Below are 26,102 nucleotides of genomic sequence, written 5' to 3'. Positions count from 1 at the left end.
AACGTTTTCATTAAAAAACAAAAAGCAAAACTCAAGTGTTTTCCCCTTTACAAGGTACAAAATATAATTATTTCTGCAGTTTACATGATATTTTTGTAAGTGCTGGAATTACTTGCGTTCTCTGTCCATTTCCTTTCATTTTTCCTTTTTGTTACTTTAGTTGAATAAAGTGAATGATATCCAAAATTTCAGTTTGGTTTGGAAAAGTTATAGCAGCAGAAAGAAAAATGAAACTAGCTCTACCACTTTAGAGAGTTTCAATTTTCCTTTGTTCTCTTTTGTAACTCCTCCACAATTAAAGATTTGGAAGAGTTAGTCCAAAAATAGGGAGAAGGATGAGGAGTGCAAAAGGCAGGAGAAAAAAGATGGAAAAAATCCAAACCACTATGTATTCTTTTAGAGGAAAGAAAAAGGAAAAATGAGGAAATAGGTGTTTCATATTTATTTCAAACAAAAGATAGAAATAAGAAAATCTGAAGAGAAGTTTTTGCTTTATTCTCTTCTCATGGATACCAACCATTTCCCTGTCAGCAACCGTCTAATTGACTAATACAGTTAACATGTGGCAACTATTTTCAGCTGTATTTAGCTAAGTCTGCTGCTGTGTCTCAGACATAAGGAAAGCTTCCAATGCCCAATAGCTGTCTGGTTTTTCCAGCTTTACTATGGGATCTAACAAAAGCCATTGTACCTAATACCTTTTGACTTAGTTTAAAAAGTAGCAGTGTTTACACCTAAATATGGTTTAGGACCGTATCAAGGTAAAACTCTGTGTCTGATACAATTCATTGTGAATGCCAGCTTCTGGAAGGACTTCCATTTGGTATCCCAGTCAAAAAAGTGCCCCAAAATCAACTATCTTCAAAGCTGCTTCATAAAGCGGTAAAACTAATAAAAGCCTGTATTTCAGCAGCTGGACACCCTTAGGGCAAACAGAGCAAAGCCAGAAATTCCAGTTAGCATTTTCTTCCTCCATTGGACAGCTTTGGCTGATGTGAGGATGCTCCCCACCTTTGTGGTGGATCCAAATGTTGACTGGCATTTCAGTTAGCAGGCCATAAAGCAGAAGAGACCATCACAAGCTGTATATTAAATGGTGACTGTAAAATTTAAAGGATCTTGTTCCTATCTGACACCCCAGATAGAAACTTAATTTGCAATGTGTCAAAATAAACATTTAAAAATTAGGAGAATACATTGACTCCTTAACAATTTCAAACACCAAAGCATCTAATCACAAGCTCAATGTTAAAGGATTTGAAATCTCTGTAACCAGTTTTAGGATTATAATTAAGCATAAGGTACAGTGCTCCCCTAGGAAAAAAAATCTGACCAGTTCACTCCTCATTGTTTTTTAAAGAGCTGCTCTTTTTAGGTTTAAAATCTAATAGTGGCACAATCATATTTGTGATCAACTAGCTTCTTGCCATAAGACTTATCTTCACCGATTCAAATGCTGTAATATATATAGCCCATAGATAATGGTGTCTGTAGAGGCTCCATTAATGGATTGAGACCATTCAATGCTTTTTGCCAAGCCATCAAATCATTCTGTAGTTATTCTGGGGAAGAAAAAGCAAACCCAGCTAGAATGAAATATCAGAGGTGGGTACCAGCTTACATGATTGTGAAGAACAATACGTGAAAAATGTTGTGATCATCACAGATGAAAAAACTTTGAGATGAAATTGGTCTTTCACAGCAATATCAGTTCGCTTCATCAACAACAATGGATCTGGACAATGCGCCACTATCATTGACTTTCACCATTTTAGAGGCCTTTAATACTGATTACTGCGCAGTGAACAAAAGCTTTTCTTGCGAGAAGTCTGAAAAGCTTGATTATATGTACATTACAGCTGAAAATGGATCAGACAAGTAGTAAGTTATGAAAGTATGAACACAAGAGAATAAAACCATTCACTGGGCTTGAATTACTTTAGTTTATCTTCTTAGGCTGAATCGTGGCTGTGGTCTTTTGCAACTCAAAAAGCATAGATCAGATGAGATAAAGATAACTGAGTATTGCCAGCATTAGGCAATAAAATCAGTAGCTGAAATGGAAGAAAACTTTGATAACCAAAGGAAAAATGGTTTAAAAGTTATAGTAATGCAGGAAAAAGTCCTTTGTAGCTACTACAGTCAAGTAAATTAGACATTAAGACAATAAAAAGAAACAAGCATCTGCTCTTGCATTTCTTTATAAAGTGTTTGGAACTGAAATCATTCTGGCCAGTTGAAGTGACAGCCCCTGATGTTCCAGTTAAACATGGTTTGGAAGCTTCCGAGGGATGAAAGGGGATAACAACTTTCATATTAGGGCCCACACAAGAGGGTAAACTTCATTCAAAATTCAAAGTTCTGCTTTACTCTGAGAAAAGAAAAAACAACTCCGATGTGAAAAAGCAGTTTGTTTCTTCAAAAGAATTTTCCAGAGTGCTTTAGAGTCATGTTTCTTTCCATATTTTGCAATGAAAATTCAGTTCTAATTACTTTATGTTTGGTTTAGCATGAAAGAGGCAACACAGCCATCACTGGAAGGATGCGATATCGGAATCTGTGTTGTTAGCAAGAGCTCACACCTCAGGAGGAACGCAGCCTGGTATGCAAGGCTAGGCAGAGTTTGCAGATTGAGCACTGAGGGTGAAAAAAAGTGGATCATTTTCTTTACAAAACTGTATATTTACTCTAAAAGTCACTATAAAAAAAACCAAACACAGAATCCCAGTGTTATTCCTGTGAAACAAAACTCACACTGTTCAGAACAAAATACCCTAAATTAAGTTTTAGCCACTACATTAAGGGGTCATTTCCAAAAGATGAAAGTACATTCTGTGGCAGTGTAAGAGGATAACAGAGGGCAAAAAGAGAATTACAACACACTAGTGTTACTGAAAAAAGAACGCGAGTTGTGATATCCATGAAATGTTAAATTTTCCACTATTCACAAGGCCCTGAGTTCTTAATATCTGTAAAGAATGGTCATCTTGGTTGCTAAAATGTAACCCAAACGCTCAAGCCACAGGGCTAAAATAATCTTAAGTAGCCACTACATGCAGCTGATTCTGCCATTTAGCACTTCTCCTGTAACCTTAGTCCCCCAGAATTGGAGGATGAGTTATGCTTTTGACCTCAGTTTGATCTGGCTCTAGGACAAGCAGTTGTGCTGTCCCTTGCTGCTGCAAGCCATGGGGAAGCTCCAGGGCTCTGAAAGGTGGAATTAACCCCTGATACCTCAGCTGGAGGAGAAAGTCAGAGCTGCAACCTCTCCCCAGGGCTGTTAGAAGCTTGAAGCAGTGGGGCCAGGTTTTCCTGGCCCGGTTGACCTCGCTTTAGACGCATGAAAATGAAAGAAACCCATATCTGCGCCTACCTGGTGAACCACTGAAAAGTGCTGGATGCAGCCTCAGGTACAAATCAGTCATGTAACCACCGGGGTTTTGGTGCTTATATATGCTCAGTGCACCCTATAACACTGAGAAATCCATGCATGTGTGTGTTTAGACACGTTTCTTAGACAACAGACTTCACATTCAATACTGAGGGATATGCGAGAACCCTCCTGCTTTGTCCATAGATGTCCTACATGCACATATATACATAAACATGTGCACACACTGATGTGCAGCAGCTATCTTCTCAGCTACAAGGAAAAACTTCATAATTGAAGTTTATTAACATTAATATTTTTGCCAGCCAGAATTAGTCACACATGAAGCATCCTGAGCCTCAAGTAGGCTGTCTTAATTAAAGTTTTATCTGTCACTTAATTGAAGAATTATTATCCATTCTGATCACTCTGTTTTTCCTTCAGATAACAGTAGTGTTATACCCATCTTTGTACTCCCTGTGCATAAAGCAAGGATTCTTTCTGATTTCAAATGCAGGCTAATGTATTTTACAACGTTTTTACTGCATCCTGGGCTATCTCAGGCACAATGCTCTCACCCCACATAGTGCAGAAGCCATGCAAACAGGTGAACCCACAAAAGGAAACGATACCAAGAGATATTTTCATGAAATGTAATACCAGTCACACAGCTTTGATTTCGCCTGCTTCAGACATTTTCAATGGCAAAAAGACACAAGAGTACTGATGCTAAGGACAAAAGGAGGTTCTACTTCTATTTTTCTAATCAAATAATAGTTCAGTAACACTGATTTCTCTGAAGTATATTCTACTTCCTTTATGCAAATTGGCAACAACAGCACTGGCATGACTGGAATTAAATCTGGAGACATTCAGGAGCAGCCGAGATCCAAACTCCCCAATCAGTAACATGTTGCTCCAGATTGCAAAACTTCTTGTTAGAACAAGAAACGTTCTTTTTATGAGAAGAGTTTAAATGAGTTGTTAGTGACGTCGTCGCAGAGAGAGATGGAGAATTTATTTGTGCTTTACAAAGAACCTCTTCCTCCCTTTAAAAGCACAAGTTGTTTTAATTTAAACTGATATTAAAAAGTTTCTTGTCTGGTGTTTGCTATACAACTGCACAGCAACTCTTTATCAATACAACTGTACAGCATCTGTTTATCAATGTAGGAGTGCAAAGGCATAAAGACCATGCACTCAAGTGAGACATATCCTTGTACTGCTTCCCTCAGATTGCTAGAATTAATCCAGATTTACACGCTACTAATCTATAAGGGACAGTTAATGCCCAATTCTTTCCTCATAACTGAAGTCGATCCAAATTGCAGTGAAGACAAGCAGCTTTATGTATTTTAATTGAAAAGAATTGATTGGTAAATCAAAATCCCCCTTTTCCTGATTCAGAAAGCTGAATCAAGTGACAGTATGTCCCAGAAACCACATCATCCCCAATACAGCGGCATAAATCAGGAATGCTTTCGTGGCTCTTCTAAGCCGTTCTTTTTCTCTTAAAAAAGAAAACACCACCACATAGCAGCCAATCTTCCTCCCATGCCACACTGATGTCAGTAAACACTGAAATCTATAGAATTCTCTTTAAAGTACTTTGGTCGCACGCAGTGGAGCTTTAATAGGATCAGTCCTTCCCTGACAGGTCACAGTATGCTGACTAAGTTTAGTTACACTTTATGATTTCAAAGGCTTCTTCCCAAAATATATTCCCCTCTTCTCCCCCTATCATTCTTTTTTTTTCCTCAAGACTGCAATGATCAAAGTGCTTTTAAAGAAGTTATTCAGGACTCCTTCAAGTTAAAATATGAAACCTAAAGTGATTTCAAGCAGCACTTCATTTTAATTTAAGTGATGCATAAATTTAGCATCCTGTCCAGCTTCCACCGTTCAACCAGTATAGATACTACACAGTTGGTTAAAAGATTTACCGTTATCGATCAAACTGCAGTTTAGTATTTGAACAGTGTGAAATGATACCACGTGCATGCCAAAAAGTGAAGAGGTTCTCAAGAACTTTAAGCCGTCACAAGGGTGCTGGGTATTGTGCAGAATTAAGCAAACAAGATCCAAATGAAACAGAGTAGTCTTCTTTGGTCTAACTGCTATCATTGTATTCAAGCTTAGAGTTGCAAGGAGCAAAGTTTAAAAAAATTGATGGGTTTAATTATTGCAAATGAAAGGGAGAAAGAAGAATAATTGCACCATTTTCACAGCATATCTCAAGTGTGTAACACTAAATGCAGCCACGTGCAGGACTTCAACATAGATGACGAGCACTTCAGTCTCCAACACCAAGTTTGTATTTTTATGGTGTTATCTAAAATACCCACTCAATGCAAACTGCATATTTACCTTGGAAGGAAAAGCCAGGCTGTTTTTGCCAGGATTTAAACATACTGTTCCTGGGGAGTGTACGTTTTCCACGCTTTATGCTCAGACTACCAAACATCCTGCTCCAGCACTCATCACATGGTCCAGTGAGAGTTAAGAGCAATCTACCTCCCCCCAAAAAACAGGTTTTTGTTCATTTCACCACTTCTTCTGAAATACAGGGCTTCTCCAGGGGACCAGCTTCACTTTATAAGTAAGTAGTATATAATGACATAATATTCTGGGCACCGTGACTGCAAAGGTACACTCATCGCGTATGAAAGGTTGTTACCAGAAAATACTAACCTTGGAAAAATAGAGGGGAAAAACCACATTAACTGTTATAGTGGAGAGGGGAAAGCCACTCGCATTCGTGCTGTTGATTCTCTCCACTTTGGAGGCTGAGAAGTTAATGTATTCAACTCCTCTTTAACGCCAGCCTTCCCTCGCATTATTCATACAACTTAACTCCGGCTGCCTCCTCCTCATCCCTCCTGCTTTGCCTCATGCTTCTCAAAAGGCATTTCTCTGCACGGCACATCAGAAACTAGAAATCTAAGTTGCTATCTTACTTCTAAACCAAGCTGTTGTCAGCATTAAACCTACACAATGCATTACAATATAATCCATTTACAGGGTGTCTTATCATGCAAATAACTCAAGGTGCCTCACAATAAAATAAAAAGGACGAGAGGAATAAACCTCGGCCATTGGAACAGACAAAAAGGAAACCTTGAAATTTACTTTTAAACACACTAATGGCTCTTTTCTCCCAGTGAGGCATGAAGAAGAGCGGCACAGAGGATTTGACCAAGGAATTCCTATTAGCATTTGATGGGACTTAAATGTGCAAATCCACCCCAAGATGACTGGGAGACTAGACTTCTTAGAAGGATGAACTTCCTTGATATCTTGGAGAATGAAGATGCATAAAGGCACAAGCGTTAGAGAAAAGTGTGGCCACCAGAACATCATCTTGTTGGCTTAGACCTGAAAAAGTGTGAATGATCTGGCTTAAGAGCAGGAGCCATAAAAGCTCCCTGCAACACAGAAGCAAAAGTACTATATAAAAGTAAGAAAGCCTTTGGCCAGGGCTTACATCCGACTCATTTCCAAAAAGGGTCCTGCTTTAAATTAATGTTCCATTATCAGAGTAGAAATGGCAAACCAAAAGCACTTTTCACCTTTCTACTTAATTTGGTTTTGTTTTCCATGGTCCTTCCTGAAGGTGTTATAAGCTCCTCTTTGGAAGAGATGGATCAGGAGTTTCCTCCCTCTGGCTTGGAGTGTGAAGCAGTTGGAGACACTGAGCAGATCGATTCTCTCAAGGGCAGAGTAGGGGAGGAACAAGGTTCAAACCACGCTTTGGACTGTTGCTCTCCCTCAAGGCAGTGCCAGCTCATGTCATGGCCCATGTTATTCCCCCTGTCAAGCCAAACAAGCTTTGCCAAAATGACATCTAGAGGATAGGGCAAAGCAAATATGCCTATTCCTCAGTTAGACACAGGAGCAGCAATAGACTCCACACGCCTCGTATGGCACCCAGAAATAAAACCACCGTAGGAGAGGCGACAATTTGAGTCACTATTTTCCTGCTCCTTAGAGCCCAAATTTTAATATAGTAAAAATGTCAAATACTAGAGATATAACCCAGCACCAGGAATAGATGTGTGAAGGTGCCAGCTCTTCTAGCAGGTTGCCTACTGCAGCTAACTGTTGCTCGCATCAAATTCAACCATTTAACCCACTGGCTACTACCCAACTGAAGACTCTGGCTGAAATCAGACTGAGAGACTTGTTGGACCAAATTCAAGCTGTTGAAGAACTCTTACTTACAATAAGAGAGTACAGGTTTAAAGTTATCAGAGGTGGAGCTTCATTAGTCAAATAATGAAACTCTTTAGCAGGACTCAGCACTGCGCTGTTGTTCTCTGTTCTAAACAGTCACAGTCAAGATATTTCCTTTATTTTCTCTCTTCACCATTGACCAGATGTACATGCAGGTTCAAAACACTTAGTAAGTGTTCAGCTTTGAGCACTCAGGAACACAACAAAGAGGACTGGAACACATAAGCACAGGTAGATATCTACAGGCTTTCCATTTCATGGTGGTAGTTGTCCTGGCAGACTTCAATACATCCCACTCCAAAATAAAATCCCAACATTTCCAGTATTCAAAACTTGTTGTATGATTTTTAATTAGTGGCCGCTAACACAGCATCACAACCATAACACAGCTGGCATCCATCTATCAAATTCTAATTTTACTAGCCAATGTATAACATTTCAAATCTATACTAGCTGCCATTATAGAGTATCATTATTATGCACCAACATTTGCTCTACTTCTGGAACAAATCGCAACAAACCTTGCCTACAAACTGGGTTAAATCTACGGTCAAATAGGCAGAAATCTAAATTGTAATTTTACATTTTTTAAAACCACTTCCTTTCTTCCAGGGTCACAATAGCCATGGTTTCTACATTGCTCTGAACACTGGCTCTACTCAGATTTGATTGATCTTTTTCTTCAAGATACCCATTTCTACATTCATTCCCACTGATTTAAGTCCAGAGCAATACTTACAGAGTGAATGATATTCCACATTTCTAAATGCTGTCAAATTGTTGCCTGTGGCACAGGCTAAGAAGTAATGAACTCCTAAAGTTACTATAAGAAATAAAAGACTGAAGTAAAAATGCAATTTAAATTGGAAAGCACTGTGTTGTTTGACTCCTCTTGCTTCAAAGTAAAAAGACCAATTTATTTGCCATTTGAAGAGGATGAAAGCCTACGACACTGTTCCCCCTTCATCTATCATATATTGCTGGACATGTATGGCACCCATGGTTTGTGAGAGCCCTTCCTTGGGGATCATAGCTAATTTCAAAAGAGACAGAGGGATATGTATCATCTGCCTTTCCAAGATCAGAATCAGGTCTGCCTTGGTAAGCTAAGCTTTAGCTTGGAGAGAGCTTTTATGGCTGAGTTATAAAAACCTTGGAAACAGGGGAGTTTATGATAGAACCACTGACAGACCCTTAACTATAGCAGTATTCATGGTTACCACTACAAGACAGGCATTATGTTGGAGGGCAGTAAAGTTAAACCTGCCCATAGGGCATTCTGAAATGTTAACTGCTGGTGCATATAGTAAGATTTTTAGCACAGGTGTACTCTCCAAATAAAGTCAGTTTCCAGAAACATCCTCTTTTCCAAAAAAAAAATAAAAGAAAGAAAGAAAAGGGATTAAAGGTTTTCATCTATGACACTGGAAACATTTCTATACTTGTGAACAACTACATATGATTAAAATCTGTCAGATTTATCTTCTTTGCAGGAGGGAAGAAATATGTGTTTTCCTCCGAAAGGAAATCAATGTGTCTTTATGATAGATGCAGAGTGAAAACAGGGATGGTGTCACTTTAAACGGTGAGGGAGGAAGGACGGGTAACCTGCTGGATCTTGCCATTAGCTGCTGGCATAATTGTTGCGAGGCGATGCCCCCGATCCCATCTTATATTCTGCATTTATAGGACTGGTTTACGGTCACCGACTCAACAGTTATTACTCAGACTTCAAAGGCACAACATCTTCAGTGCAGAGGCACTGTGATTGTTTTGTTCTCTTCACATTTCTTAATTATCACACCTTAGTGAAATCTCAAGGGAAAAAAGTCCTTGGCTTTTTTGCTGACATTATTATTGCTGGAGTCCAGGCTAGCTTCTTTAAAATAGAAGAATAAGAGCAAAATCATTCTACTTGAAATAAAGCAGAATTTGGAATGCTTATGGCATGCTGGTTGATTTGGTGGCCAAAATAAATATTCCCATTGAGATAATGTATCACCAAAATTTGGAAAAATATATTAATTGAAAGAGTGAAAGCGAGCTTGATTAAAAGCAGTAACCTGATGTCTTTATCAAACTATTTTACCTTAACATGTACATATAAATGTGCTCCCTCTGCCCTGGAAAGCTTAGTAGCTAAGTAGAGGAGGATGAAGTAGTAGAGTACCATTGCACCTCTAAGTAACTAAACCACAGAAAGATGAAATATCTTGGTCAGTAAAAGATATTTTTGGCAGAGAAGGAGTATAACCTGTATATTCTGAATGCCAGACCACGGTCCTGAGTAGAAAACCATGGTCTCTGTTTGAAATCATGTTAAAATTAACTAAACAAAGCCACCGATTCTTAATGCCAAGTGATATTCAGCCCATTCCTTGGTCTGCACAAGTCCCTTTTAATAAAGCTCTGTTGAAAGAATCAGCATGCATGTGCATCTCCAAGAAGGGTAGAGATTTTAGAAAGACTTCAAGAAGTTTTCTCAGTGAAGGGCTTAAACTGGGTTATGATAAAATGAGATGGTTACAAGAATAGATACCCAGTTTGAAAACTGGAGAGAGCTTTTGAGTTTATGTTACCAGCTATGCTGATCATACATGGGCAAATGACCACCAGGCTAGAAGATCTCACAATACTAAGTGCCAAGGTATTAGAAAAACAGGAGAAATTCTGTGTCAGTGCAGATACAATACAAGACATACACACACAGAGGCTCTAGGCACATCTTTCTCAAAGATCTCAGTGACTCTGAATGATTCACTGTAAAGCATCTATTCAGTGCTCCACAGAAGGGAAAATAAGATACAAGAATATGAGTAGAGAATGAAAAACAGAAAATATCCTCAAGCAATATATAAATCCACAATAGCTCTGGTCATTCTGATCAGAATAGATACAGAACATTATAGAACCTTGCTGCTTCTTTTTTAAGTAAATACCTGAAAAATGAAAGAAGGGACACAATGTCTGGCCTATAAAGTCTGGAATAGAGAAGGTACACAGAGAATGATATTAACTATTTTTCATCATATAATATAGGGCACCTGTCACAAGAAAGTATTTTTCTCCTCAGCACAAATTAAATGCTGGAACTCATTTTTATAGATGTTGCAGAGAACAAAAGTATATATGGATTTAAACAAAAAAATAAAAAAACAACATGAAACTCCACTGAAAAAAAACTAAACATCAGTTTTGGACGTCTTTAAACTGCTGATTATGAAACCAGGAAAGTAAAGAGTTATCCTCTTAATAATCTTTCCCTAAGTCTCTATCACTGACAACGCTTGGGTCACATTTTGCTTTGGTTTGATCCAGCTTGCAGTTTACAATAAAATGAACTTTATTATGAAGTTTGCAGATAGTACATAAAATTGTGCCAATAAAATCTGTAGATGACAGGAAGAATTATTATGTTAGCAAATGATGGGAGAGGACAAGATTCTGATTCAGAGCAATCTGGTACTCTGTATTTACTGTGATGTAGCTAAATATAGCAAAAGCCAGGGAACAAGGCTACCTTTATAGAATGGGAAACAGTCTCAAAACAGTTGAAGGATTTAATCTCACCTCAATGCTTTAGCATAAAGAGGCCAAAACTCTCTGGAGTTCAGAGCTAGAATAAAAAAAAAAGAAGGATCCAAGTAGAAACAAGAAAATTACCTTGTTTGTGACCAAAAAAAAGCAAAACACTGGTAAAATAAATCATTAGACAGCTTGGTCCAACTTTCAAAAGGGAGACAACTACTGAAAGTAAAACCATGAGGTTAAAATATTCTAGGTACCAGGAAGAAGCACAGCTGTGCAACACAAACTCAATTTCTACAGCTTAACTAAAAGGCAGGAGGAGGACTTCATTTCTAAGCAGCGGCACCTGTACACAGAGTGAACATTGGATAATGTGGGGTATTTGACCTTACTGCCAATAACATGACAAGATGCAAAAGTGGAAACAGAAGTTACAGGAACTCAGCTTTGAAGTAAGATGCAGTTTCCCAGTACTGAGACCAGTGGGCTTGGAGTGTTTAAGGTAAAATTTGCTCTCTAAAAAGCAAAAACTGAAAGTTCCCCAGTAGCTCTTAGGGGAAATTTTTCAATCTGTAGATACAACAGGACATCTGAAGATAAACACAGGTGAAGGGCATTTACCCACTTTAATTGAGACAACATAGACATAACCTTCTTCATGGGCTGGCTTGGAACACCCAGCAATTGATACACACTCATTTGAGAGGATATGGGGAGCGGAGAAGGATGCTTGTGCAAGCGTGAGAAGTGTGTTGCCAGACTCAACATCCATAGACCAAAGTCCACCTCTTTCTACTCTGTGAATGTGGGGTTTTGCCTTGTTTTATTACCCTTTGGTTCAACATTAAGGAAATATTTATGCTTCAAAGTCCTGGGCATTAAGCAGGTACTTGGAGTACCAGGAATTAAGTGTCACATCTTGGTGATGTAATTCAGCATTTGGCCCTGCTTTATTCCATTTTCTTTTCCCTTGGCTACTTCAAAGGCTTTGCAATGCAAAGGATGAGATGTTAAAGAGGTGGTCAAGGTTTTCAGGGGCAATCTCACAGGTCTGTTCTTTTCATGCTCAGGATCACACTGATCACCAGTTTCAGATCTGAGAAGGAAATTAACCCCAGATCAGATTATCAGGGACAGTGACAGAATTGTTACTGTGGGGGGGATTACCCAGATGTATTTCAGCCAATTTCTCTAGACATTAGTTCTACCTTGCTATGACCTATTCTCTGCCTATACTTACTATCTGGGGAGCAAGAAAGGCCAGAGCAGAGGGAAAAAAATTGTACAGAGCTTTAAATAGGTTGCAATCTCTGGTTTTATCATAGGTAATTTGTAGTATTTAGTAGCCCTGATATACAGGAGGTCACATGAAATCATTTAGAAGTCCTGTCTGGATTCAATTTCTAAGAATGTATTAATCTCTGCCTGGCACAGGAAAGATAATGGCATTTCCTTCAGTAAAGCCTCAGTCAGTGCCAAGAGCAGGAGTCCGACTGTCATCAGATCAGCCAGTGAAAACAAGAGGGGTATTTGGTTGTTTATTTATTGAGTCATTCCAGCTTGATACTGGCCTTATGCCAACACATAAGTTCAGAGATAAAAAGTTATTCCCAACAATAGCAAGACAATCTATTTCTCCCCATTACTGCACAGAAATCTAGTGCTAAATTAAATCCTATCCCAGATATGCAGGTAATCTGAACCTCGACTTTCACAAGAGCGAAAAGGTTCAGGAGACAAGCTGGGGCAAATCCAGAGAAGGGTCATAAAGGTGCAACGAGCCAGATCCCTGCATAAAAGTTCTGCTGTCTTTCAACAGCCCAGTGCAGATTTGAACTTGGAAAGGTCCAAAGGAAACTATTTAAACCCAGGTCCCAGAATGCAAAGGGAGCTAGTGGGATTGCTCAGGAGCCTGAAGTGGCTTTTTTTTTTTAAGAGAGCAAACAATATAAAGTAAATAAGGGAGAATGACAACCCTCTAAAAGAAAACTAAAAGTCCCACTGGTGCGCTCTGCTTGTCAGAGAATACAGGAACAAAACACAAGCGTGTTAAAAGGCTCTAGCCTGGAAGAACTCTGGTTTTTTCTTCTTTAAAGTAATGAAATGGTTCAACAGCCTTCTGAAAGGTGAAAAATCTTTGCCTGTCTACATTTGCAAGAGAAGCCTGAATTACCTGCCTTTCCCTTTAAGCATTTTCAGATACAAATCAAACACAGATGGCCCATTATGTTTATGACCTCACTGTCAATTGCTCTAGATAGTGCATGCATTAATTATTGAAATATTTTCATAGTATACAACTTTTTAGTGTTCACATTGTCACAGATAATTTCAACTTTCTGATTAGGAGATATAAACAGTGCTATAAACAGTCTCGAATGCCATAAAAGCCACAACTATACTGGCCTTTCTTTTTTGTAATGAATACAGCCTTAAAATGAGAAAAAGAGAAGGAAAAAAACTAACAATCAAAAAAAAACCTGGCCTCAGTCCTGAAAGTCAACATTATGTTAACATTCCCTGCAATACATAAACGATGCCAAAACCTATTACAATTGCAGTAAATCTTGATTACCAGAGTTGTTTGTTATTTATGTCTAGAAGATAAAGATAATATTGGGAATAGCCCCCTTCTTTTTGGTGTATAAATGACATCCGTAAAATATTGTGGTTTTTTAAACAGTGAAAAACACTTGATTGAGGTTTTCAAATTGTGGTGTCTGCTCTGCTTCAAGAAAACCACCTTTGGCGAGTCAGCAGGCAGTACCATTCCTTTAATTCTCATTTACTTTCATTAGTAAATATTGAAAACTCTAGACTTAGTCTGGAAAAGCCTATAGAGTAGCAAACAGCTCCTAGGAGTAGCTAACCAATGATTTTCAGAATAAGGTCATCAAAAACACCAGTTTCCTCAGAAACAGCCCACTGAATGAAGGTTAGAGCATTCTTCTAGAGGTAAGATCTAAGTTTGCATTCTCATGAGCAAAGAGCAGGAATCAAACCAAACTTTCTCTTCCTTGGGGATATAGAAGATAAAAGATGGGGAATGGTCTTACTGCCAGGTAAGTTTTGAGGAATACCTTGAGAGTATCCATCAGCTGCAGATCCCTTGGCATCAAACCGGGATGTCCTATGTGTGAAAAGCACCAGCAAGTTCTGCGCTGCCCACTCATCACTGGATCCACATATTGGACACCTTAAGAAAAGTAAAATAAAATTAAACCTTGGGTTCTTATACCCTTTTTCTCATCTGGACATCCTACATTCATACCATGAAAAACTTTTCCAGGTAGGATCTACCTTCCTCCAGCAGAAAAGCATAGGAATTTTTATTACACATGCTATTGGAAAACAAACATAAGGCAGGTCACCTGGTGATTAATGCTGCAAGAACTACATCTCTATCTAGAGGAAAAAAAAAACACAGCTTCTTTTACTTATGTTTTTACTGCCTTGACATTTCTGCAAGCCAAAACTAGAAAAGGAACCCCAAATTTATAGGGTGGGGAATTAAGAGTTAATCCTTCCTAGAATATTCCAGATGAGCAAAGAGGAAACATGCCTTTTTAATATTACTATTTTTGGCAAACCCCTCCAAATAGCTGATGCCATCCAAAACAGCAAAGGTAGAATGGGGGGGGGGGGGGGGGGGGTGGGAAGAAGAGAAAGAAACATCTCAAACAAGTAGCCCAAGGGAAAAATAAGTTCATGACTAGCACATTTACACCTTTCTTGATTTATTTAAGGTACAAGAATCGTGTAATACGACCTGTTTGCTGCCCTAACAAGCATTTATACTTGCAGCAGATCAAGTCCAGACCCACTTCTTGTGGCACAGGCACCACTCACAGACTTCTCAAGACCAAAAAACACAGACTTAAGCTCTCTACAGCTTCCCATAAGCACAGTAGGAAAATAGCTAAAAGAAAGGAAGAAAGAAAAAAACCCACACACCATTACTTCTCAGCTAGAGATTTGCAGAGAAGCAGAAGTACCTCCACTAACCCAAGCTCCAACCTTCACACTCCACCTCGAATTTCTCCTGTTAACTGTGGTTTGGCTTTTTATAGAGCCCAGATTTACTCTCCCCGCCCCCTCCCCAGGGAAGAACCACACCAAACAGGGGAGTGTTTTAGGGGTACTTCCATGAAACTCTCCCAAATATTTCCCATCCCCTTGTGTCGCTCTTCTCGAAGGTCCACCATCTGCTGGAGATGCTCTGATATTTGAAATAACCAAAGACAAAAGAGAAACAGCTGGCAAAATAAAACCCTAAATTTTTCAGGACCTCCCTTGTCTCATGAGATGGACACTTCCAAGTCCTCCATGGTCCCAGGATTTCTTTAGGCCAATTTGCATGCCAGGTCCCAGCTGGCCATAAATTCAGTACAGCTGAAGGCTGTTCCCTTTAATGTATGGTCTTCCTTGGGAGGGGTTCTACATGTTGTTAGAAAGGAGTTAGGAAGAAGAGGGTTTTTTTGCTAGGCAAAAGTTATTTTGGGCCTGAAGGAAAGATGTTTTCCTGTAGGTTTTCTGTGGTTCTTTTTCTATGCAGAACTGCTATTAATGTATTCTGCTTATTTTATTTATTCTGAAATTATTAACACTAGATTTTGCTATAGCTGAGAAACAGAAGTAGGGAAATGAGGCTGCTTAATTTGTTGTGAAGGTGGCTGGGGTTTTTTTCCTGTAGAAGATTGTTAAGGTTTTTCTACAGCTTGAAGGGCTAAATAAAGCTCGCACTTGTGGCCATATCAAATGGATAGTCTCCATCAACTCTTATAGCACTACCACTTATAAGAGATAGCAAATATGGGCTCTTCCTTTTTCCTTTCTTCTTTTTTCTGCTTCTAAATAGAAAGCAGAGGCCTGGTTAAACTTTTGTCCTTGCAGATAACCAAGAAATGTATTGTTTAATTGCAGCAAATCTTTACTGCTCTTTTCCTATATACTATGAAGAAAAGTGGCTGTTCAAGAAAAGACATATCCTCCTGAAACATGTTTGGTGCTGGTGGAAGCAGGCTGGCTGTGCAAACAGATCTCTAGGGATTTATGGTGATCAGTTTTTCCAGCATTAGGAAAGCCTGAGAGCACATTATTTTTAAATGAGTTATATATTTAGCGCTATGCCCACCGTTCTTTCAGTTCTAATTTTAGAGGGCAGGGGACAACTCTGGCACTATTGTAGCCTTGTCTAAATTTAATATAGTTGAGCAGCTGATGATTATCAGAGAGATTGCCTTCTTGCTCCTTCAGGAATTTTTCACTCAGGAAAAAAGTCGCTGTGTAGTATTCAGCTTAGGGTATTGTACAGGTTGTGGTAGTACATGAGGAAAACCTGTGCTCTGAAATAGTCTTTAAAGACCAGTTTCTTACTGCAGATTTCAGAAGCAAATGAGGTTGGTTTGGGCGATATTTTCCTTTGCCTTATGTAGAAAGAGTAATAAATTGTGCTGGTAAATACCAGTAGACCAGTCCTATCCCTTCTCTGTATGAGTACAGTTGCCACTAGATAAAGAAGGGACCTAAGGATCTTCCAGTTCACCAGTTGGCTTGTGAAAGGGGTGAGGAGTGGTGTTCCCTTCTGCTTGCCCAATGCTAAGGGTCAGGTGGTCCATCCAGAGCCATGGTTTGAAGACCAGAAGAGGAAATCTTCTAATACTTCAGTTCAGTCTCTTACAAGATAAAGCTCCCAGATGGTTCCCCCACTTACAGTTATGGGTAAGTGTGACTTTTAACTCTTACATGGGTTTCAAGACAGTCTGGACCTCCATGTGTTGTTTTTCTTATTATGGTTATAGTGAGCAGTGTCGTCTCAAGCAGTGTCTCTCTGAATTTGTCAAATGATAAGCTATCCATATTTTATGGAAACAGGAACTTGTGATGCTGGGAGGTTTTTTAAGTGTAAGTGATTAAAGGCAACACACACAAACAGTTTAGCATTAGAAGCAAGCTTAATCTGCATAACTACACAGTGTCAAAGATTTTTTTTTCTAGACAAAGGGTGTTTAATGAAAAACTCTGCAAAGAGAGGCCTTGCAACTTCCTATAAATATTGGGCTCTCTGCCTTCCTTCTGAAATATATTAACAGCCTCAAGAGGGATTATTGATGCTAGCAAGTAAGTTTAAGCAGTCCTCAGAAGTCCCTGACACTGTGTACAGCATTAGAGTTTTGCATATGGTTCCCCCCACATGCACTTAAGTGTTTTGAGGTTGGGGTGACTGCAGGTCTCTGAGAAAGCAAGATTGATAAAGCAAAGCAATCGGAGTTATTTCCTATGCATGAAATTGATTAAATGCTTCACTAAATGGCTTATAAATTTGGCTCTCATATTTCTGTCACCCACTGCACAGATTACAGAAACTCCGTCTATAACCATGTTGTATACAATACCAAATTACAAAAGGTTGTAAAAACTAATGTTTTGTTTAAAGTTTTGAGCAGGACCATATGCCTTTGGTGACCTTGAGTAAGCTATTTTAATTCAAAACATTTTAAAGAGTAGAAGAGAAGGAAAAAAAATCCATCTGCATAACAAAACTGAACTAACACAATTTAATACTTAGTATGCAGCATATCATTTCTTACTTCTTGCCCGATAAAATGTTAAATCCCCTTTTACCAGAGTATTCTAATTTTATAGCTACTAAGTGTATGTGGCATGAAACCTAGAATCTCAGGTTTCCCCAGATTGAATTTGCTTTCCTTATTTTATGATCTCTGTTATCAAATCTATCTGGGAACTTACATGGTCCCCTTCATTCTGGAACCCATGTGCATCAGGCGCTAGTGGCTCTGACCTCATCAGACCCTTTAAAATGAAGCTCTATTGATTTCTGACTTAGTGTAGAGTTTCATTACCTCCCAAAACAGGATGAGCAACTGAGGCACAAAGATGCTGAGGCTCTCAAGATGCCAAAAGCAGGTGTGAGTAGTTTGTGCCCGGATCTGCTTGCTTCCCTTTCCCATGGGACAGCCAAATGACTTGTACAGTTTGGGGCAGAGCTGCACAAATGTAGTCAGCTGCTGATACAGTATTAGTTTCCAGACTGTGCTTAGTCACACACAGTGTCCTGCGCACATTTAACAGCTGCTGGTTGCACCCAGTCATGCTCTCGGTCCACAGCAGAGTAAACCATTGGCCCACCGAGTCTTCTGTTATTTTAAAGCCTTGTGTTGGCTTATACCTTGGCTGTCGTGGTGTAAACATCTGACCTGGAAACTTGAGCTCGCCCAAAGCTGTCTAATTGTAGGAAAGGACATTACTTACAAAGCCACAGATATATATTAACCACACTAAAATAGGTAGACTGCTTTACAGAGCCAGTAAACACGGTTCTTCTGACAGTCATAAATAACGTTTTACAGGTTCCTTTTTACATGCAGCTCCGTTTTACAGATGGGAAAAGTGAGGCTCAGCAGGCAAACAGGCTTTGCCCAGTGTCAGAGTGCAAGTTCTCTGGCAAAGCTTGAGGCTGAGCTCTGGCTCTTCTGCTCCCCAGTGCTTTAAGAACCCAGCCATACTCTCCTTAGCTGTACAAATAAAGATCTTAAGCGATTAAATGTAAGTACTGAAGCGAAGCTCATAACAAGCAAGGGTGAATTGGCATGAAATGCAAACGTAAGCATGAGAAAATAATCCGTGTTTTTTACCATAAATGCCTGTTTTCTACAGGAAAAGCTATGTTCTCCTATAACATTTACAAGCCATCTTGCCCCAGCAAGGATTAACATTTGGCATCGAAGTACTGATCTGGCAAAGAGCTGCCAGTAATGTAATCTTTTTTACAACCAATGACATGCTTAAAGTCTTGACGGACTTGACCTCTGCCCATTGCTAATCCCTAACTTTCTTGCCCATTCAGATGTACATCTTTAAAGAGATGACACCAAATGTATAGCAAACAGCTAAACTGAAGGTGAAACAAGAGCTGCCCAGAGAAAAACATTGGGTGGAAGGAAATCTGAGTGTTCCTTACCCAGCCTCATGCTGGGATTTTGACCCCATCATGGGGGAAGAGATGCCTGCTCAGTTATACGTGTGCAGTGGTTTCGTTTCTGCCCAGATGGGAGAACACACCTTTTGGCACTCCAGGAGCACTGAAGAGCTCTAGCTATAATCAGACTCTTTATGCTCAGGCTGTCTGAACGGTCCTTGATCCCAAAGGACTAAGCTAAACAAAGTAGGTGAAGCTCACACATGTTAAAATGAGGCATAAAGAGACCTCATATTTTACTGAATCAGTTTCTTAACTCCCAGTTCAGGCATTTGGTTGAAAAAACCAAAGTGATAGATTTACACTATGTTCAGATAAAATAACAGTCAATCCAAAAAGATTCCAGCTGTCTTTTCTTTCATTTGTGTGACAACCACTCCTGGGACACATGCCAGCTCCTCAGACATTGCTGCTCCACAGCCTAGTTATTCTAACTTCTGGCAACTGGTTATTTGACCTCTTGGTGGCTTGTCGTTTTAATATCACTTTCTCTATGTGGATAATGTAGTAGGAATCCCTACTTCATAACGCAACAGTCTACACATGGTAGCTGGCCAGAACACTGAAGTATTGTGCTGCTAAGTCCAGTGTTGAGCTACAGCTGAGGGGTACTTATTGTGGTTGGGAAGCACAAAAATATGGTTGAGTTTCTTGTTCATGAATTAGTGGTCCCCAACCACTGGGAGAAAAATCTATTCTTTCCTATGGCATGTGTTATAGACCAGTTCTGGGTCACTCTAAAGCCATGGGATAGCAATCTCTTCCTAGATGAGCACAGCTCTGGCTCCAAAGGGCGCACAAAGAGGAGGTCAGCTGAGTTGCATCAGCCCTCATAGCTTCCACTGGCTTGTGGGTGATGGGTTATATTACCCCTATGTGAGAAATCAGCCAGGTGTAAAAACTCACCTATATTCCTCTGTCCCATTACCAGTGATTACAAAGTGGTATAAAAGCCAGCAGAGTGCTCTGTATCCCATGGAGATCCTCCAGTGAGTGCCCAGCACTGTTGGATGAGGGCTGCTTTTCATTAATTGCCAAAGCAGGCTAAAAGCATCTCAGAAGAACCTGGTGTCTCTAGACAGTCTAAGCTTCTGATGCTACACTCAAGTGAAAAACCATGCAAGCAATCCAAACAGAAGCAGTAGCTCCATATGTTTAATTAAGGTGATATTCCACTGTAAGCCCTTTGTTCACCTTAAGCAGTCAAAGCACAGCCACAGATTCTTTTTCCAGTAGTCTGCGAATGGGATCTTAGAAAATGGTGTACTCAATCTGACATGGACTTAAATAGGTTTCAGAATAATCCATTATGCATCAAGTGTTTAATCGACATAATTAATATTTTTAAGGGGAGCCATTTACCTTGTAAGTCCTATACACATTATTTACAATTTCAACAGTAACAGTTAATGCTCTGTGACAAACTATATTGTTTCCAGCTTGTTATCCATTCATAACAAGGTCAATCTATTACCATTATTTTTGTGAATGTAGCTGTTACCTTGAGGCAAAAAGTTAATTGTAAATTACAGAGGAGGGATTATTGAGTTGGGTTTTTAAACTGTATTCACTGTAATGCACGGTAATAGTGCTATTTTATGAAACATTTACATTTAAAAACATTTGAAACATTTTTGCTATTCATATCAGACGTGCTGGACAAACCAACTTCCAAACTTTTCAAGAACTTAATGGGAAGGGAAGAGAAATTTGAAAGGATCCAGCTGAACATTTCATAACTATTGCAGTTAAAACCAGATGCAGTCTCATCTAGTCTTCCCCTTTGTCTGAGACTGGTCCCTCTGCCATTGCCATCCAACACAACCCCGAGAAGAGCTTAGTGCTCTGAGAAGCAGTAGGTTTGATTGTAATTTAACAGTAACACTTTAGACCTTACATCACAGAAGTGATCTGTAAGAGATGTATCTTAACATTATATTCAGCCCCTGATACATAATAAGCACACGGTGCCAGTCTGATGTCTGAACTCTTCTATCTCCCTATTTTCACACAATTTCTACTGCATTTCCTGACGCCCCAGTAGACAAAGTTAAGTTTTATATTTATCCCCTGCCTTGTTTGCTCCCACCTGAGCAGAAGCCAAAGGGTATGTGGCATTGCTGCTTCCCAGGTCGCAGTAAAAGTTGTCATTCATAGGCTACACAGAAAAGGATGGAAAGCCATCATAAAATCTGTCTTACACACATCATTTTAATGATGCACCTCGGGGCAAAACCCATGAGCTTTCCATTAGGTCATGGATTTGTCCACCTTAATGGACAATGGAGAGTTGACACTATTTAACTTCAGTCCAGACAACACTTTGTGCTATGCCCACAGATACAGCAGATCTGCCTGCCACATGGATCTCCACCTTAGTTGTCTTCTATATTTGTACTTTGAATTAGGTGACTTATCTAACAGCATTTTATTCTGGCTTCAATTATAGCTGGCACTGAATCTGCACGATCACTTCCAGCATAACAGAAGACAAACTCATAAACACCAAATATTTTGAGCTGGCTAAAGAAAGAAAGAGGACTATCACTGATCAGATGCAGAAATGCATTTCCAGTAGCACAGGAATGAAAGTATATTAAAGCTTTATGTTCTTTACTGCGGAATAGCCAGGTGAGAGCTGTTGGGATAAATGCTTAACCATCCTATATAAGATATGTTCTGACTTCTCAGTGACAAAATTTGTGTAGGATGCTTGGAGCATTTGGGTGAAATGTATTTCCTCTGAAATCTTATGGAAAACAATTTAAATCAGTTAGAATACATTGTTTTAACACCCAGCTGCTCACTTGAGGAAAAAAAGAAGCTTACTCCTTTCTTCCTCCTCTCCTAATGAAAAAGAAATTTGTCAGGCTTATGGATTCTATTTGAAAGGCTTAATATGCTAAATCAGACCAGGTTTTCTTTTACCACATGCTCTCAGAAACTTCAAGGCATCATTGGGTATTAGTTTACAAAGGGTTAAATAACATTATTTCTGTGGTCTCCATTGCTGGTAGTATGTTCAAAGTGCACAAAGCTCAAGACATGTGCATTCTTCGTCCAATAACTTGTCCAGTAATTGGTATATTGATTGCTAATGTCATCATGTTTTAGTATATATAAACCCTCTCACTCTATCATACAGCCGCCAACAATCCAAGAAGTCATTGTTTATTCATTGTAACTCCCAAACTGGCCGTGTCAGATTCTGCTTGAGGCCTTGCTGATAAAAATCAGCAGATGATTGGGCACACACATTCTTGACATGGCTGACCCGTGACATCTTAGGGCCAGCAGGGAGCCTGTCATTATGTGTACAATACTCTTCTTTCTTTCCCCTTATCTATTCCCAGATGACTTTGAGATTTTTATTAACTCATTAATGACTGAAGATGTCATTAAAGAAAGTGGGGAGGAGGGGGGAAGAAGGACATTTTTCTTGTTTGTTTAAAAGTGAGGAGCAGTAAGCCATTGGCTCTGCAGAGAGAAAGGTGGAGGAAGCTTAAAGACAAAGCTGAAGTCTACCCAGAGGAAAAGATTGTTAATTCGTTAGGATGACTAAAGCTAGGCTTTAGATGGAGAAAATGTATTAGGCCATGTTTGAAACACAACTGAAGAAAGAGGGATGGATTTCTCCATGTTTACATAGTGCAGCCGGTAGTCCTTATAAGCACAGGAGGATATCTTCCTGGCGCTACCTGGGTGTTCAAACACTGAAGTATTCACTCAGAATTAGTTTTGTGATCAGGGTTATAATTTCATCATGTCTTTTAAAGTATATTGTTTTATACAGGGAAATAACAACTGCTTTCTTCTTTTCCTGTAAATATGTCAATTGAACAGCATTATATAGTAATCACACCTGCAGTTCTCCAGGCTTGGTTGGGGGTTTTTTGCATTTTCAATTTGTCAATTCTATTGAGTATAACTAACTACCAAATATAACTTTGCAGATTTTCACTATATGGTCAGGATTTGACTGCATTAAAATATATATTTGGAGCAGAAATTTCATATGAGTTCACCCATAGCCTGCTTCTGATCCTATGTCAGTCAGTCACTAAACTTCCCCTGAATCCAGGGTAAACAACTAGTCATAGCTTATAGGCTTTTCTTCTATTTTAAAATCTTGCCTCTATTTCTCAATTTCTCTTTGAAACTATCTCACAGCTGATATTTTTATTGGAAGCTGGATTTATGTGACAAAGTCATCTTTTTCCTGCTGAAATTTGAGTATTTTCTGTCATTAAAGGCCTCTTGGTTCAGAACCAAGGACTTAATATTTTAAGGATTGCAATTATTTTATTTTAATGATTGCCATTTGTGGACTGACTGAGGAATAGTGAATGCTTTTCTGTCTTAGGCAGCTGCCCTCCATATGGTTGTTGATCTCAACCTAGAAATCTCTGATGGGATTGTAGTGGTACTGGACGTTAAAGTGACATAGAGCTAGATGTCATCTGCATTGGCTGGCCTTTAATAATCTTTGTTTCAAACTCTATCTTTTTGATGAGGTGAGTGGAAGAAAGATGAGCCTGTTTCCCTAAGGGCCCTGCAAGTATTGGTATAAAATAATAGAATAAGCTCATTGGATATGATCTATGAATTACTAAAATCAACTCAAACAGGAATCTGCTTATTCCATCACATAAGCTGCAGATAATGGCTTGCCAATCAGGCATATCAATCTGACCTTGTAAACTGACTGTAGCAAGTTTTAGAGCTAATAGGCACTTAAAAGAAAAGGCTTAATTATGCCATATTGTTTATGACAACTCTGTTCTCTTAACTCAACAGATGATGCAGATCACCTGGGTCGTAGGGCAAGCATTCTTAGGAATAATAATATTTGCTGTGTCCTGAGTCCTTCCAAAGAGAGTGGATATTTTCTGCAATATTAGAAGTCGTTTCTGGTTTGCTTCTTTGAGAGGTTTCTATTCCTCTGTTGTCTCCTGATAATTAACAGAACATTGTTTGTATTGCAGTGGGAGCTGGGGTTCTCCATCAAAGGTCAGGCATTTGTGCGAGATGCTGTCTGGGGCTTTAAAAAGCTATATATATTTTTATATATTTTTTAATATATGTATATGTAATTTTAAATATATGTATTCCAAAGGAACACAGATCGGTCTGGGGGGAAAGAAAAAGAGAATGAATGGCAAGAACACACCAACATGTGCTGGTTTGCATGATTAGGAATCAGCTATGCCCAGCTTAATCAAGGTGTACCATTTACCTAATGCACCTTTTTGAGAGGAAGCTCTCTTTTCTCCTCACTTGCTGACACTCAGACTCTCCTCCATCACGTACTGAAGTGGGAACCTGTGATGAATCTTTGGATAATGGACTGTTGCTTTGACAAACTACTCCTAGTGAAACACGTGCCTGTCTTGGCAACAATAATAGCAAAGTACGGATTTTTGTGGAAGAAATAGAGGCTTTGAGGGCTACAGCACCAGACTCTGAGTCTATAAATTGCTGGACTGGGATGTTAGATGCCTTTTAATATTTTCAAACATCCAGTAGAGTAATGAAAGAACTGTAGGACTATCCTGATGTAAGACCTCGGGAGAGTTGTTTTCAGAGATCATGGGAGCTTACAACTTGTTTAAGAACATGAAGTCCTATCCAAGTAATAGCTGGAAATAAGTTGCTTGATTTTTCTATCCCTAAAGACAAATTCTTGTAATAGCAAAAGTGTAAAATCCAACAAAGAAAGGCTTGATACTTCCAGATACTCCAGCCACTTCACAGTGGAAAAAAAAGGCATACTGACAGTGAAACTATTTGCGGTAAATAATGAGGACAGACTTCTCAGAAATAAACTGGCATGGATTTGTCCATGAGATGTCAGATTCATAACTTGGGAAATGAAAGCCTCTATATACCAGAGAGCAGGCCCTAGCCCGGCAGTGGCAATTCAGCCTTCTGAGCCACAGGGATTTCTTTATAAGTAGCGGTATATTAAATGTGGAATTGGGTAGGCTGAAGGGACAGCTGTAAAACAGAGACAATGTGCAGTGACCAGAAATGAGCTAAAGCCAGACACTAATTACTCTGCAGTAATTTTGTTTTCCTCTAGAGTTGACTATCTCTTGCTCATGGAAGGTAAAGGCTTTTCCCATCACTTAGGTTTTAACATTTAGTATGTATTTTAGTTTAGCAGATGCTGGAGAAAGAGCAGTTTTTGTCTTTTTATCAGATTTAATATCTTTATCAATGTAAAGGTAAGGGTGGATTTTTATCACCCTTACACATAGCTGGAGTAGGTCAAGGAAGAGTGCTTTTAGACAGGCCTAGGTCAACAAAACATATTCATCCATCACATCTGCCAGAATAGAAAGACAGTAAGACAGTTGTCTTGACGTTCAGTCAATCCGAGACCTTTCTGCTGAGTCAACTGACAAGATTGCAGATATTTGTGACAATGAGGACACTTACCCATTAGTAAGTGGGCTGAAGACCACATACACATTTGGTGGTGGGTCTTAACTTAGCAAGTTCTACACTCTTGAACACCAACATATTGCTATTTGTGGTCCTCTTCTCCTTATCAGTTGAGAATCATTACCAAAAACTAAGCTAGAATAAGAGGAAATAACAAAAGGAAGCTGGTTCTGAGGTGATAATGGTGGAAGGTGCGAGAGTCAGTAGAAAAGTACAGTAAAGAAACCCATGACAACTCATGATAAATGGGTCGTTATAAAATTCATGTTTAGGCTGCACCAGTCTGGGGATAATGCCATTCGTCATGGCAACACTGGGGCACTAATGAGCCCTCATTGCATATTCATGGTTCTGGCGCCTCTCTTCTCTCTCTGCCTCCCTCCCACCCCGAACCAATGCCTGGTAAATATCTCCACCTCAAGCTGAAACTCGACTTAGGCTGCTTTCTTCCTTTTTTTTTTTTTATTATTATTTGTTATGTTGCAGCAATTACACTGTAAAAGTGCTGCACAAGATTGATTGCTC

The 26,102-nt window shown here is 39.2% G+C and overlaps 1 long non-coding RNA gene across 7 annotated transcripts in view; it reads right to left on the bottom strand.

Annotated features, from left to right (window-relative positions):
- Positions 1-26,102, bottom strand: part of LOC133265842 (uncharacterized) — a 113,944-nt gene that overhangs the window by 47,148 nt on the left and 40,694 nt on the right. For 5 of the 7 annotated variants that reach the window (XR_009742146.1, XR_009742143.1, XR_009742148.1 and 2 more), the window contains exon 8: positions 14,212-14,327. This is a non-coding gene — a long non-coding RNA (uncharacterized LOC133265842). Of the gene's footprint in view, positions 1-27; positions 1,563-6,928; positions 7,181-14,211; positions 14,328-26,102 lie in introns of those variants that run through there. The other 2 variants (XR_009742150.1, XR_009742151.1) reach the window with 2 other exon arrangements.

The sequence above is a fragment of the Pezoporus flaviventris genome, unplaced genomic scaffold, assembly GCF_033815535.1.
Source record: "Pezoporus flaviventris isolate CSIRO_AGI_PZ_B2104156 unplaced genomic scaffold, CSIRO_AGI_Pfla_v1 ptg000006l, whole genome shotgun sequence".
In the NCBI taxonomy this organism is placed as follows: Eukaryota; Metazoa; Chordata; class Aves; order Psittaciformes; family Psittacidae; genus Pezoporus; species Pezoporus flaviventris.
Note: the sequence above shows the minus strand (reverse complement) of the source record. Positions and strands in the feature narration are given on the sequence as shown.